General features: G+C 46.7%; 1 long non-coding RNA gene across 1 annotated transcript in view; it reads right to left on the reverse strand.

The window, feature by feature from the left end:
• Window positions 1-3,169: 3,169 nt before the first annotated feature.
• LOC144327330 (uncharacterized) overlaps window positions 3,170-13,498 on the reverse strand; it is a 32,665-nt gene continuing 22,336 nt past the window's right edge. Inside the window, exon 2 of the long non-coding RNA XR_013392412.1 lies at window positions 3,170-3,600. This is a non-coding gene — a long non-coding RNA (uncharacterized LOC144327330). The remainder of the gene's footprint in view (window positions 3,601-13,498) is intronic.

Raw genomic sequence — 13,498 nt, forward strand, 5'->3', positions numbered from 1 at the left:
GGGCCAGTCTTGACAGAATCTAGGGTTGTGCACCCATCTCACTCAAGAGACCAGGGGCCAGCGCTGTCCGGAGACACTTCCGGGTCACGTGGCCAGTGTGACAAGCTGCATCTGGCGAGCCAGAGCCACACACGGAACGCCGTTTACCTTCCCGCTAGTAAGCGGTCCCTATTTATCTACTTGCACCCAGGGGTGCTTTCGAACTGCTAGGTTGGCAGGCACTGGGACCAAACGATGAGAGCTCACCCCGTCACGGGGATTCGAACTGCCGACCTTTCGATCGGCAAGCCCTAGGCGCTGAGGCTTTAGCCCACAGCGCCACCCGCGTCCCACTTTGATGGATACAAACCTTAAAAAAAGAACCCACCTATATAAAAATTATAGAGGTTTAGATACAACTCCTTTATGATCCCTACTCCCTGGGCATTAGACTTCACTGTCAAAGGCTTGTACGATATAAGAGAGGGGGGAACTAGATCCTTTAAAAGGCAAGTCTTTGTAAAGCATGGCTATCCTTGCTTACTCAGAACTGTTAGAGGATAAAGTAACTGGTGAAAAAATGGGTATAAACTAATATTTTCTGGCTTTGTACTGCTGTTAATTAATGGCTGATGCTGTAATCATCTATATGTTTGCCCGTACATATAACTCCCCTCCCCTGTCATAAGCAGGATAATTGGGTACTGGCCTGAGCAGTATTTGCTCAAATATATTTTTCCACATGACTTCAGCATTTATTTTTAGACTGCTATGGTCATGAAGGTATGTGAATTTCTGAATTGTTGTCTGTCAGCTAATCCATACCTCATTCTGAATCTCCTTGTAAATAAAATATTTTCCCATCACTAATGCAGTCTTATGGTTTATTACCACATGGTAAGAATTAACAGTCTTCTCAATCTTCAGTCAATATGATACAAAGGAATGCTAGATAAATCTATTAGAATTCAGTGTAAAATAAATGATTTTTACACTGAAATTTAATACATTTATCTCACTTGCATCTGTATCATGTCAAACGATGATGTTTCCTATCAAGAAACATGGTTATTGATCATTTTTAATAGCGACCATCAATAGTATCAAAACTCTGAATAAGCTTTTAACCTAAATCTTTGGAAGATATCAAAATCAATTCCCATTTTAAAAAGTGTATTTTATCCAACAAAATTTAAAGGCTACTAGAAGCATCTTAGATATATGTAATTCATCATACATATATTCATATTTAATATCTTCATAGTAGTTGACAACATTAAAGGGAACTGTAACTCAAAAAATCTCTCCACCTTTTCTGTGTTGCCCAGTAGAGCCAAGATGGTAAGCATTTTTCTGTTTAGCGTGGCTTCAAGCTAGTCCTATCATCGTTGAGATATAACAGGCAAGGACAGAAAATAAACATCATTGGTACCAAATGACTGTTACCCTCCCACACATGCAGGGAGTTCACACGGATATTCCTGGAAAATGATGCTCCGCAATGTGAGACAGGTTGGAGCTGCCATTAATGGTGCTGCTGGAAGCGCTTGGCCCTGCCAGTGCTGTCACAGGGCATGAACACCTATACAATAAAACCACAGTCAGGAGCACAAGCATCAGACTGATGTGCACCTCCTGTCCTGGCGTGTTTTTTCCCCCTACCTGTGACGAACCAGGTCTAGATTATCTGTGATTTCCATCAGTTTCCAGTTTGCTTAAGTTCTACACATTTGGTCACAGTTTAAAGCACAGGAGAAAAGAAAGAGGAGGAGGAGGAGGTGGAGGTAGAGGTGGAGGTGGAGGTGGAAGAAGCAGCCCTTGACATCTTCCTGAGCCACGTCCTGGGAGGGCAGCTGAGGTTGTTGCTACTGATGCAAATTCCAGGGACCTTCCAAAAGAAGGAGGCACTTCACTCATTTTTAACTATAAGCACAGAACACTAAGAACAAAGAAACATGCAAAGCATATACAATTTACAAAATGTTACACACACACACTGGTTAGGCAAACCTCTACACACCACAGATGGGAAGCCTGTGCCTTCGAAATAGTGTTGAACTATCCCTGCTGTTGGGCATGTTTGCTGGCACTGAGGAGAGTTGGGATCCAACAACATCTGACAGGATGTTACACACCAGGGGGGTGTCAACAAGCTCCCCACTCTCGCTGCACACCAAATGCACCTCCTGCCCTGGTTCGCTTGTTTGTTTTCTCCTGCCCATTATGAACCAGGCCTAGATTAACTAGGATTTCTATCAGTTTGCATCTTCTCTCAGGCCCAAATGATTTTATTTTATGCGTGAATGCAATGCAATTATTTCCTTAAAAATAAATCTATCTTCTTAACTGCAAAAGTGTGCCTTTGACTTATATTCTCTCCAAGCTCACCTGTCCCTTTAAATGCGCTGCTTGCTATATGTTACTGGTGCACAGTGAGAAATCTCCAATTATATAAAAGGGAAGGTTGAAACCTAATAATTATTGCATGTGATTTATTATGCACCCATTTGGAGTGCTGCTGGGTGACAACCTGGCGCTGTGAGTTTCAAATGTTTTAAGGGAACCAGCCATGGAGCAAGTGTAGGTGGTTGGAAAACCGCCCCATGGGTGCCCCGCTGCTTGGCCCTCAGGATCCCTACCATACCCATGATCTGACCATCTTTACAGTGGTACCTCTGGTTATGTACTTAATTCATTCCGGAGGTCCATTCTTAACCTGAAACTGTTCTTAACCTGAAGCACCACTTTAGCTAATGGGGCCTCCCACTGCCGCTGTGCGATTTCTGTTCTCATCCTGAAGCAAAGTTCTTAACCAGAGGTAATATTTCTGGGTTAGTGGAGTCTGTAACCTGAAGCGTATGTAACCTGAAGCGTATGTAACCCAAGGTACCACTGTACTTTCATGCCTGGGCAGAGGGATGTGAATGTAGAAACCCCTGAATTTTCCATGACTTGAATGTACAAAGTCAAGCATCAAATCTTTTGTCTCACCCACTTTTCCCCTCTGGGCCTGACCCATCCCTGAACTAAACTAAACATCCTGAACCACCTGGGGGGGAGGTGTAGAAGAGGACAGGTGGTCTCTTGCACCTTGAGAGTTGTGTAGAGGAGTGGATTTCAGCAGGTGTGCCTCTTCTGTGCAGGTAGCAAAAGCACAGAATACCTAACTCCTTTATTTGCCTGGCCACCATGTTGTTGTTTAGTCGTTTAGTCGTGTCCGACTCTTCGTGACCCCATGGACCAGAGCACACCAGGCACTCCTGTCTTCCACTGCCTCCCGCAGTTTGGTCAAACTCATGCTGGTAGCTTCAATAACACTGTTCAACCATCTTGTCCTCTGTCGTCCCCTTCTCCTTGTGCTCTCCATCTTTCCCAGCATCAGGGTCTTTTCCAGGGAGTTTTCTCTTCTCATGACGTGGCCAAAGTATTGGGGCCTCAGCTTCAGGATCTGTCCTTCCAGTGAGCGCTCAGGGCTGATTTCCTTCAGAATGGATGCGTTTGATCTTCTTGCAGTCCATGGGACTCTCAAGAGTCTCCTCCAGCACCATAATTCAAAAGCATCCATTCTTCGGCGATCAGCCTTCTTTATGGTCCATCTCTCACTTCCCCTGGCCACCATACCTAGCACCAAAAAGATAAGAGAGATGAAACCAAGCTCATATCCTGAGTCATATCTCACATTGCCACACTCAGTGCAGAGACCCACTCTGAGATTGTGTGGGGTGTTTGTTTTTTCACAATCAAGCAGTATATAAATTTTATGGAAATGAATAAATTAAGATCTCCATAGTTGGGCATGGTCACATGGAAAGAGGTGGCCCTTGCAGTAATCTGTCCCTAAGCCATTTAGAAAGGGGACTTTTAAAACCACCACCTGGAATTAGGTCAAAAGCAGACTGGAAACCATTAAAATGCTTTTGAGACTGATATTTTCCATAGGCCAACTTACAAATAATCCATAATGTGCAACGAAGCTCATACAGCACATGCCGTGACAGACAGCAAGGCCCACATTCAGCAAAACCCTTGATTATATTGTGTCATGCATGCTTGGTTAAATATTTGTTGCTGTTGTGTTATATATTTTGTGTTTTTATATTGTAAACTGCCCGGTGGTGGTTCTGATGATGATTTATTTAGTTTCCATACTGCCCTTCATCTGAGGATCATAGGATGGTTTACTATTTGAGAATCCATACCATAGTAACAAACAAAAATAATAGCCCCTCACAGATGCACACAGTCTAGAAGGCCATGGATTGTTTAATTAGCCAAAGGCCTGGGAGGAGATTAATGTTTTTGCCCGGCACCTAAAGATGTATAAGGAAGGTGCCAGGCAAGCCTTCCTGGGTAGAGAATCCCACAAACAGGGAGCCACAGCAGAACAGGTCCCGTTCTTGTGTTGCCACCCTCCAGACCTCACACGAAGGAGGCACAGGAAGAAGGGCCTCCAACGGTCCAGGTTGGTTCATATGAAGAGAGGCAATACTTAAGGTATCATGGTTTTCGGATGAAGAGTGAGTTAAGGATAATGGTTTAATTTCCTAAAATGAGAATGTTCACTTATGTTAAATTACTGTGTATTTTAAATGGGGTTTTTTTCTTTTGACAGTAGCTCTCATGACTGGCTGACTGTGAGACACATGAGGGAGGTATTCCATTCTGTTGTGATTGTTATTCAAGTAACTGTCGTTTTTAACTGTTTTCTGCTTCCCTGTGTCTGTGTGTGTGTGTGTGTGTGTGTGTGTGTGTGTGAGAGAGAGAGAGAGAGAGAGAGAGAGAGAGAGAGAGAGAGAGAGAGAGAATGGCTGCTGAGAGAGGCTTCTCTGGATACTGCTGAGGATATGTATGCCAGTGTGATTTGTCTGAAGTGAAACAAGACAGAGAAAGATCCCTAAACGTTAATAGGGAGAAACCTGTGCAGGAGCTCTCTATAAGAAACAAAGTGAAGAAGCATGAAATTGAAAATTTATTCATCTCAGTTATATGTTTATAAAAGTAAAGTTCTTTTGAAGATAAAGAGTCTGGGCATCACATATCATCAAAATTTATTTTTATATATATATACACACAACAGGGGGACGCGGGTGGCGCTGTGGGTAAAAGCCTCAGCGCCTAGGGCTTGCCGATCGCATGGTCGGCGGTTCGAATCCCCGCGGTGGGGTGCGCTCCCGTTGCTTGGTCCCAGCGCCTGCCAACCTAGCAGTTCGAAAGCACCCTCGGGTGCAAGTAGATAAATAGGGACCGCTTACTGGCGGGAAGGTAAACAGCGTTTCCGTGTGCTGCGCTGGCTCGCCAGATGCAGCTTGTCACGCTGGCCACGTGACCTGGAAGTGTCTCCAGACAGCGCTGGCCCCCGGCCTCTTGAGTGAGATGAGCGCACAACCCCAGAGTCTGTCAAGACTGGCCCGTACGGGCAGGGGTACCTTTACCTTTTTACACAACAGAGTGGTATATAAATTTAATAAATAATAATAATATATATGCCCAGGCATGCTGTCATAATTAAAATTCCTTGCTGAGAGGTGCTTACCAGATGCAATACTGTGCATGTCTATGCAGAAAAAAGTCCCTTGAGCTCCATGGGGCTTATTCCCAGGTAGGTGTGTAGAGCAGGAGTGGGGAACCTCAGGCCCAGAGGCCAAATGCAGGCCTCTCCCCACACCCCCACACCCCTCTGCTCTGTTCTTGCCCAGCTGGATTGGGTCCTTCAACTCTGATAATGCTGCTTGCTTGCCTGGATTGAGGCTAGACAGGCTTGAGTGAATGCATGTAGAAACTAGCCTACTGCACAAATGTAAAATTTCTATTTGTTGTTCCGTCCGCTTTTGCCCCTGGCCCAACCCGCCATGGGCGTGTGGCTCTCGGGAGGTTTCCCAGGAGAGAATGTGGTCCACAAACTGACTTGGCCATCCCTGCAAACAATCTAGTCTGATTTAAACAGATTCAGGATCGTTCTCCGACTGAAATGTAGCTCAGACACACTTCCATAGATCTTTCGCAAACACACACGTAAAAAAACCCATACTGTAAGATACACATAAATGTCATTAAAGAACTTTTGCACGCTTCGTTGCAAATATGCTTATTCAGATGATTGGTTTCTATCACGTTTCCATTGCATTACATTTTCACAGGGAAACATTTCCACGTCTCCTTAGAGCCAATTTGCAGGCCTGTGTATGGCAACATGAGACCTTGTGAATCTTTAGCACAGTAAGCTGCCTCATCCCGAATCAGAAGATTTGTCCACCCAGCTCAGCATTCGTCTGCTCTTAATGGCAACGGCTCTCGAGGTTGTCAAGGCCAAAGTTAGAGCACATGCCAGCTCCATATTTGTGCGCCCTTGACAGCACAATCCTATGCATGTGTTCAGAAGATAACCCCACTGAATCCAATTGGACCTATGCCCAAGGAAATATGGTATGCATCAAATTGCAACCTAAGTGCAAGGTTTTTTAAAAAAATGTAAATTGACAACCTTCCAATCCACACTGGGTGCCTAGCATAGTGGACAGGGGCTTTAGCCATTTGCTAAAGTTTCCAGTTCAGGTCAGGACACCCATCTACCCATGTCAGCTCCCAGGAAAGAAAACTGGGAGGTTGGGGTTTTGTCCCTTCCATGCATATTGTTGGGGGGGGGCAATCCAAACTGGGACTTCCCTCTCTAAGATTCTATGATAGGTAGGAAATCCATGTCTGGGCTGTAACAGTTTGAACTGTATTTGGAGGTCCACAGAAGTCCTTGCACATAGAAAACAAGCAAGCCATGGCTCACCCTTCTCCCTGGCACCTATTTTTAGGAACATAGGATGTTGCCTTAGACTCAATCAGGCCAACGGTCAGTACTGTGTATACCAGTAGTTCTCAAAGGGTCTGTTGCGCCACACTGGTGTGGCAGGAGAAGATTGCAAGAGTGGCCAGAAGATATACAGAAGCAGTATCCATGGCTTCAAGAACATTGTTCTCCAGTTCTCCAGGTCATATTGTTGTGAACAGGGAGCTTCAACTCTGACACATATGAAAGATCAGAAAAGAGAAAGGCTTCTTCGTGTTGATGAGGAGATGAGAGCTTGTTTGCCTCAAATTCGACCTAATATAACTGAGATTATCCAGCAAAAGCAAGCTCACACCTCTCATTGACCAACTAAGTTAGTTCTTGGTATGAGCTTTCGTGTGCATGCACACTTCTTCAGATACACTGAAACAGAAGTTGCCAGATCCTTCTATATAGTGAGAAGGTGGGGAGGGGTATTACTCAGATGGGTGGTGGGAATGGGTGATTGGCAGATAGCTGTGATGAGCCTGTTGGCGACTGCAATAGGTCTTACAGGAAAAAGCAAGGGGCGAGAAGGTGAAAAATGGCTTTGTCATGTATAATGAGATAAGAATCCAATGTCTTTGTTCAGACCAGGTCTCTCCATGGTTTAAGGTGCTACTGGAAGGAATTTTTTTTTGTTTTGACTATGGCAGACCAACACGGCTACCTATCTGTAACCTCTCATTGAGTTTGTTATGCATACTTAAGGTACATTTGCAAGAGGCTCGTTTATAATTTTATTTTGGGAATGATTCGTTATTTTATGCAGCTGCATTGTTTTATACCTTCTGGATGTCCCATGATCATACTATAAAGTAGTTGTGTTCTGTGTTATAAATCAAGCACTGCTAGGATTGTTCCTTTTTGTTTTCCATTGTATGTCTTTTCAATAAAATATCTGGTGTGGTGTGAGCAAATTTTTATGCTGAAAGTGTGGCCCAGAGAACCGCTGGACTGCACTGATTCAAGTCTCCTTGCTCTACCTGGAGATGTGAACTCAAGTGAGAGCCAGTGTGGTGTAGTGGTTAAGAGCGGTAGTCTCGTAATCTGGTGAACTGGGTTCGCGTCTCCGCTCCTCCACATGCAGCTGCTGGGTGACCTTGGGCCAGTCACACTTCTCTGAAGTCTCTCAGCCTCACTCACCTCACAGAGTGTTTGTTGTGGGGGAGGAAGGGAAAGGAGAATGTTAGCCGCTTTGAAACTCCTTTGGGTAGTGATAAAGCGAGATATCAAATCCAAACTCCTCTTCTTCTTCTTCTTCTTCTTCTTCTTCTTCTTCTTCTTCTTCTTCTTCTTCTTCATCCGAAGCAGCTGTACTATTGCCCTTCACCACGTTTTTTGATGTGGAGTGAAGTTACCAGATTTTTTTTCAATGAATCTGGGGACACGAAAGAAAGAAAGAAAGAAAGAAAGAAAGAAAGAAAGAAAGAAAGAAAGAAAGAAAGCGTTGATGCTGCAGCAATGGCGGTGGCAGAGGGGCGGCTGTCACCTTGACCTCAACCACCACGTTCCCCCTTCCTCCAAGGCTTCTATCTCCTTTCTCCATGAGCCTGGGCAGCCCCTGAGTTATTGGTTCTTCAGTGGTGGTGGGGAAGCAGTGAAAGGTGGAGAAGGAGGGCCGAGAGCAGTGGCAGCGGCGGCAAGGCTCGGGCAGCACGATGCCTCCCTTCCCATCGGAGCAGCCCCAATCCCATTCCTACTTGCGTACAAGCAGGAGGGGGTGGGGATCTCTCAGTTAGGCAACAGGAAGCCTCCCTTCCCAGCTGAGATTAGTGGCTGGGGTCAGGGAAGGTGGATGCAGCCCGGAAGCTGCATCTTAGAGCCCCTGCACCACCATCATATGGGGACTTCCGAGCAGCTCCTGAAGCCAGCCAGAGCCAACTGCTCCGGGCTGCTGAGACTGCCGCTGCTGCATTTCCCGGGGACATTAGATGAAATCCGGGGGTGGAATTTGTCTGGGGACTTATTCACGAATCCGGGGACTGTCCCCGGAAAACGGGGACGTCTGGTAACCCTAATGTGGAGGAGATACTTTTCTTTTTTTGATAGAGGAGCAGCTCCAGCCATGAGTCCGTCACCTCGGTAAGGCAACTGGGCCAAGCTTTTGTGGGGAAAGTAAACAGCACTGCCTTCCTGTGTCTTCACTGAGCTGCCTCTTACAGTCTGCCCATGCCCCCTAGGGCAGTGTTTCCCAACCGGTGTTCCGCGGCACACTAGTGTGCCGCCGGACGTTGCCTAGTGTGCCGTGGGAGGGAGGCGGGCGAGTCGGGCTAATCCTCCAGCCCCGCTCCCCCGGGGAACGTGCCCCGTCATCCGCTTCTGCCTTGCTCCCTGTGACAGGAATTCCCCAAACTGCATCAGCATCTGCCGCTTGCCCAGCAGCCCCGGCGCTGCCTTGCGCCCAGCGCCCCCGCCATCCTCGGCGCAGGGAGCGAGGGGCGCGCAGGCAGGCGCTGCCCGGCGGAGCGACGGCTCCTTCCGAGCGGCTGGCAGTGTCTGGGCATGACTGGCCTCCCGCCTGGTCCCGCGGCGGCTGCAGACGCGGCCGAAGCAGCGCAGGGAAGGAGACGCCCGGCCGCCCAGCCCCGCCCCACACGCTCCCACTCTCTCTCGGCGGCCGGGGAGCGGGGCCAAAGCGGGCCCCCACCTGAGTGGCGGCTGCGTGAGCCAATAGGCGAGCTGGGGCAGAGGGGGAGGCGGGGCTCCGGAGAACAAAGGAGGGAGGGGGCACCCGGGAGAAGGGGGCGGGGCGGGAGGAGCGGGGAGCGTGGCGCTGCGCCCGGGACGCCCCAGTTCCGCCGGGTTAGAAGCCGGCGGCCTACCTCTGCTGGTCGTGGAAGGCAGCCGGGTCTGGGTCGCGCCCCGAGAGTGGCGGGGTCCGCGCACAGCCTGCCCTCCAGGCTGGGAAGTGGCTCCTAGGCTCCGCCTGAAGCCACGCAGAGCCCGCAAGGCGCCCTCGGCGCAACTTGGCCGGGGCAAAAGGCGAAGCTCTGGAGGGAAAGGCGGCCGGATTCCCCTCCTCGGCGGGTCCGGTGGTCTCCCGCCTCCTCTGAGGAAGGGTCTCTTCTTCAGCTTTTCTGATCCTTCGTGGCCCCGTTGGGAGAAGCCGAAATAAATAATGGTCGTGCCATTAAAGTTCTCTCTTTTATAAAAGGGATCCTAATAGAATCGTAGAGTTGGAAGGGATCCCCAGGGCTATCCAGTACTGTACAACCCCTGCAGTGCAGGAATCTCAGCCATAGCATCCATGGCAGACAGACATCCCACCTCTGCTTAAAAACCTCCAAGAAGGGAAAAACCTCCCGAGGGAGACCATTCCCCTGTTGAACAGCCCTTACCAGCAGAAAGTTCTTTCCCATGTTTAGTCAAAATCTTTATTGTAACGTGAATCCACTGGTTCGAGTCCTACCTTCTCTACCTTCTATGCTGTTACTATTTTTTTATTTTTTTTTACATAAGTAAAAAGTGACCTTTCCCCATCTGGCATGGTGGTGTGCCTCGAGATTTTTTTCATGAAACAAGTGTGCCTTTGCCCAAAAAAGGTTGGGAAACACTGCCCTAGGGGACAAGATGCTGCACCATACCAGAAAGGCTACGTGTTGGGTAGCCCAGAGCCCCCCAAACTGGCTGTCATTAATATGGTGAACAGCAGTATTCTGCTGCAAGGGAGTATTAACACATTAGTGAAGTTTTCATTTTTAGGAGTTCCCTTTTTTTGTTATGCGAAGCATCCTGACCGTGAGTTGCAGGTGATACACTCCTGGTTCCCAGTGAGTGATTTCTACTCCGGTGGGGAGTTTCCGTTCGACAAAGTGTAGGATCACGGCAATGAAAATAAGGAATAGAGTTGGGGCAATAACACAACCCTCTTTAACACCTGATCCCACTGTGAATGGTTCACTTTGAGAGACATTCTTATCTGCGATTGTTGCTGTCATATTATCATGGAGGAGCCGAATGATGTTTACAAATTTATCTGGGCAGCCAGTTTTCAGAAGGACAGTCCACAGGGCATTACGATTTACATTGTCGAAAGCCGGGAAGACAGGCGAACTGATATCAGTGTACTGGAAGAAGCAAAATCACCAGTGTTGAAGCAATGATTCTTCACCATCAACTTCGTTGGACTGGTCATGTTGTGCGGGTGCCTGATGATCGCCTTCCAAAGCAACTACAATATTCCGAACTTAAAAATGGAAAGCGTAATGCTGGTGGTCAACAAAAGAGGTTTAAAGACTGTCTCAAGGCAAATCTAAAAAAATGTAGTATAAACACTGACAACTAGGAAACACTGGCCTGTGAGCACTACAGTTGGAGAACAGCCTTGACCAAAGGTGTCATGGGCTTTGAAGACACTCAAACTCAGGACGCAAGGGAGAAACGTGCTAAGAGGAAGGCATGCTTGGCAAATCCACACCGTGATCAACTCTCGCCTGGGAACCAATGTCCCCATTGTGGAAGGACATGTGGGTCCAGAATTGGCCCCACAGTCACTTACGGACTCATTGTTAAAACTGTGTTTATGGAAGACAATCTTACTCGGCTACGAGTGATCGCCAAAGAAGAAAGAAGAAGTCCTGCAGTTAACTAAGGACATATTTTTTTTACCTGTAGGCTTTTATTTTTGAATTCCTGTCCAATACTCTTTTTTAAAAAAAATTGAATATTCAGGGAGGGGTGTGCATGCCATATTGTAGAAGTCCCTGGGAACAACTTTCTCATTCAAATATATTTAATGTCAAAAGTTTCTAGCAGGTATAATTTTCTGTCTATGATTCATTATAGATCAAAGAGTGTGTGCAGCGAGGGAGGCAGGTGGGACTCTTCGCATTCTCATTCTTCCTGGCATAAAAAAAAAACCCCTTATCTATCTCAGATGCAAACTGTGGCATCTTTGCAAGTGGATGTCAAGGAACAAAGCATTTTACTGAAGCATGTATTGAGCATGTGCTAGGATATTTATAAGGGTGTATAACTTCGAAATTGTCATAATCAGAAACACATACTTTTAAGTTAGATGCCAGAAATGGAAAATGTGGAACAAAGGGTGAGTGGGTTTATGAAAGTAGGAAAGGTTAAACTAAAGGTTAAACTAAATATCCTTCTCCAGGGAACCAGGCAGAGGGCCTTCTCGGTAGTGGCGCCCACCCTGTGGAATGCCCTCCCATCAGATGTTGAGTAATCCTGTAACATCAGGAAACATCTGAAGGCAGCCCTGTATAGGGAAGCTTTTTAAGGTTTAATGTTTTATTATGTTTTTCTATATGCTGGAAGCCGCTCAGGTGGACGGGACACAAATTTATTATTATATTATTATTATTATACGATATCTTTATTGTCATTGTCCCATACAGAACAATGAAATTGAAAAACTAATTAATCTAGATAAGGGGTCAGCAAACTTTTTCAGCAGGGGGCCGGTCCACTGTCCCTCAAACCTTGTGGGGGGGGATCTAAATTTTGAAGGGGGGGGGGATGAACGAATTCTTATGCCCCATAAATAACCCAGAGATGTATTTTAAATAAAAAGACATGCTCTACTCATGTAAAAACACGCTGATTCCCAGACAGTTCCACGAGCTGGATTTAGAAGGCGGTTGGGCCAGATCCGGGCCCCGAGCCTTAGTTTGCCTACCCATAATATTTAAAAGTTGTTTATTCTTTCAAGCTAAGTTTTAACCAATTACCTAAAGTGTAAATTACTATAGATGCCAATGAAAACTGCTGATCTTTCTATATATCAACCCTCTCCAATGTCAGAGGCCAACATTTCTGCTGGACTCTGACAGGAGCTTGCAGAAAAATACAGAATGCAGTCCAAACTACCTGAAGAAGAAGAAGAAGAAGAAGAAGAAGAAGAAGAAGAAGAAGAAGAAGAAGAAGAAGAAGAAGAGTTTGGATTTGATTATAAATCAAGCACTGCTAGGATTGTTCCTTTTTGTTTTCCATTGTATGTCTTTTCAATAAAATATTTGGTGTGGTGTGAGCAAATTTTTATAATGAAAGTGTGGCCCAGAGAGTAAAGTTTGAGAACCGCTAGTCTGCACTGACTCAAGAAGAAGAAGAGTTTGGATTTGATATCCCGCCTTTCACTCCCTTTAAGGAGTCTCAAAGCGGCTAACATTCTCCTTTCCCTTCCTCCCCCACAACAAACACTCTGTGAGGTGAGTGGGGCTGAGAGACTTCAGAGAAGTGTGACTAGCCCAAAGTCACCCAGCAGCTGCATGTGGAGGAGCGGGGAAGCGAACCCAGTTCACCAGATTACAAGTCCACTGCTCTTAACCACTACACCACACTGGCTCTCAACTGACACAGAGGGAGAAGGAGAGGCAGCCAGCAAGCAGAGAGAGGTTCGCAAGCTCCTCACTTCCATACGCCTCTTTGCTCTTAAAATCAGATGGGGGACAGTAGAGGAGGTTAGCAGAAAGTGTTTGGGTGTGCTGAGAGAGAAGAAGGATGCATGTTTATATATGTATGATTCCAGAATGTGGCTCATGCTTATGCAATAGTTCACGTCAATCTGTTTAGCTACGCCCAACTATAGGGCTGGGTTCCAGGTGGTGCTATGGTCTAAACCACTGAGCCTAGGGCTTGCTGATCAGAAGGTTGGCGGTTCGAATCCCCGCAACAGGGTGAGTTCCCATTGCTCGGCTCCCTCAGCCAATAAAGCGAGATGAGCACCGCAACCCCAGAGTCGTC

This window comes from Podarcis muralis, chromosome 3 (assembly GCF_964188315.1).
Source record: "Podarcis muralis chromosome 3, rPodMur119.hap1.1, whole genome shotgun sequence".
NCBI classification, from domain to species: domain Eukaryota; kingdom Metazoa; phylum Chordata; class Lepidosauria; order Squamata; family Lacertidae; genus Podarcis; species Podarcis muralis.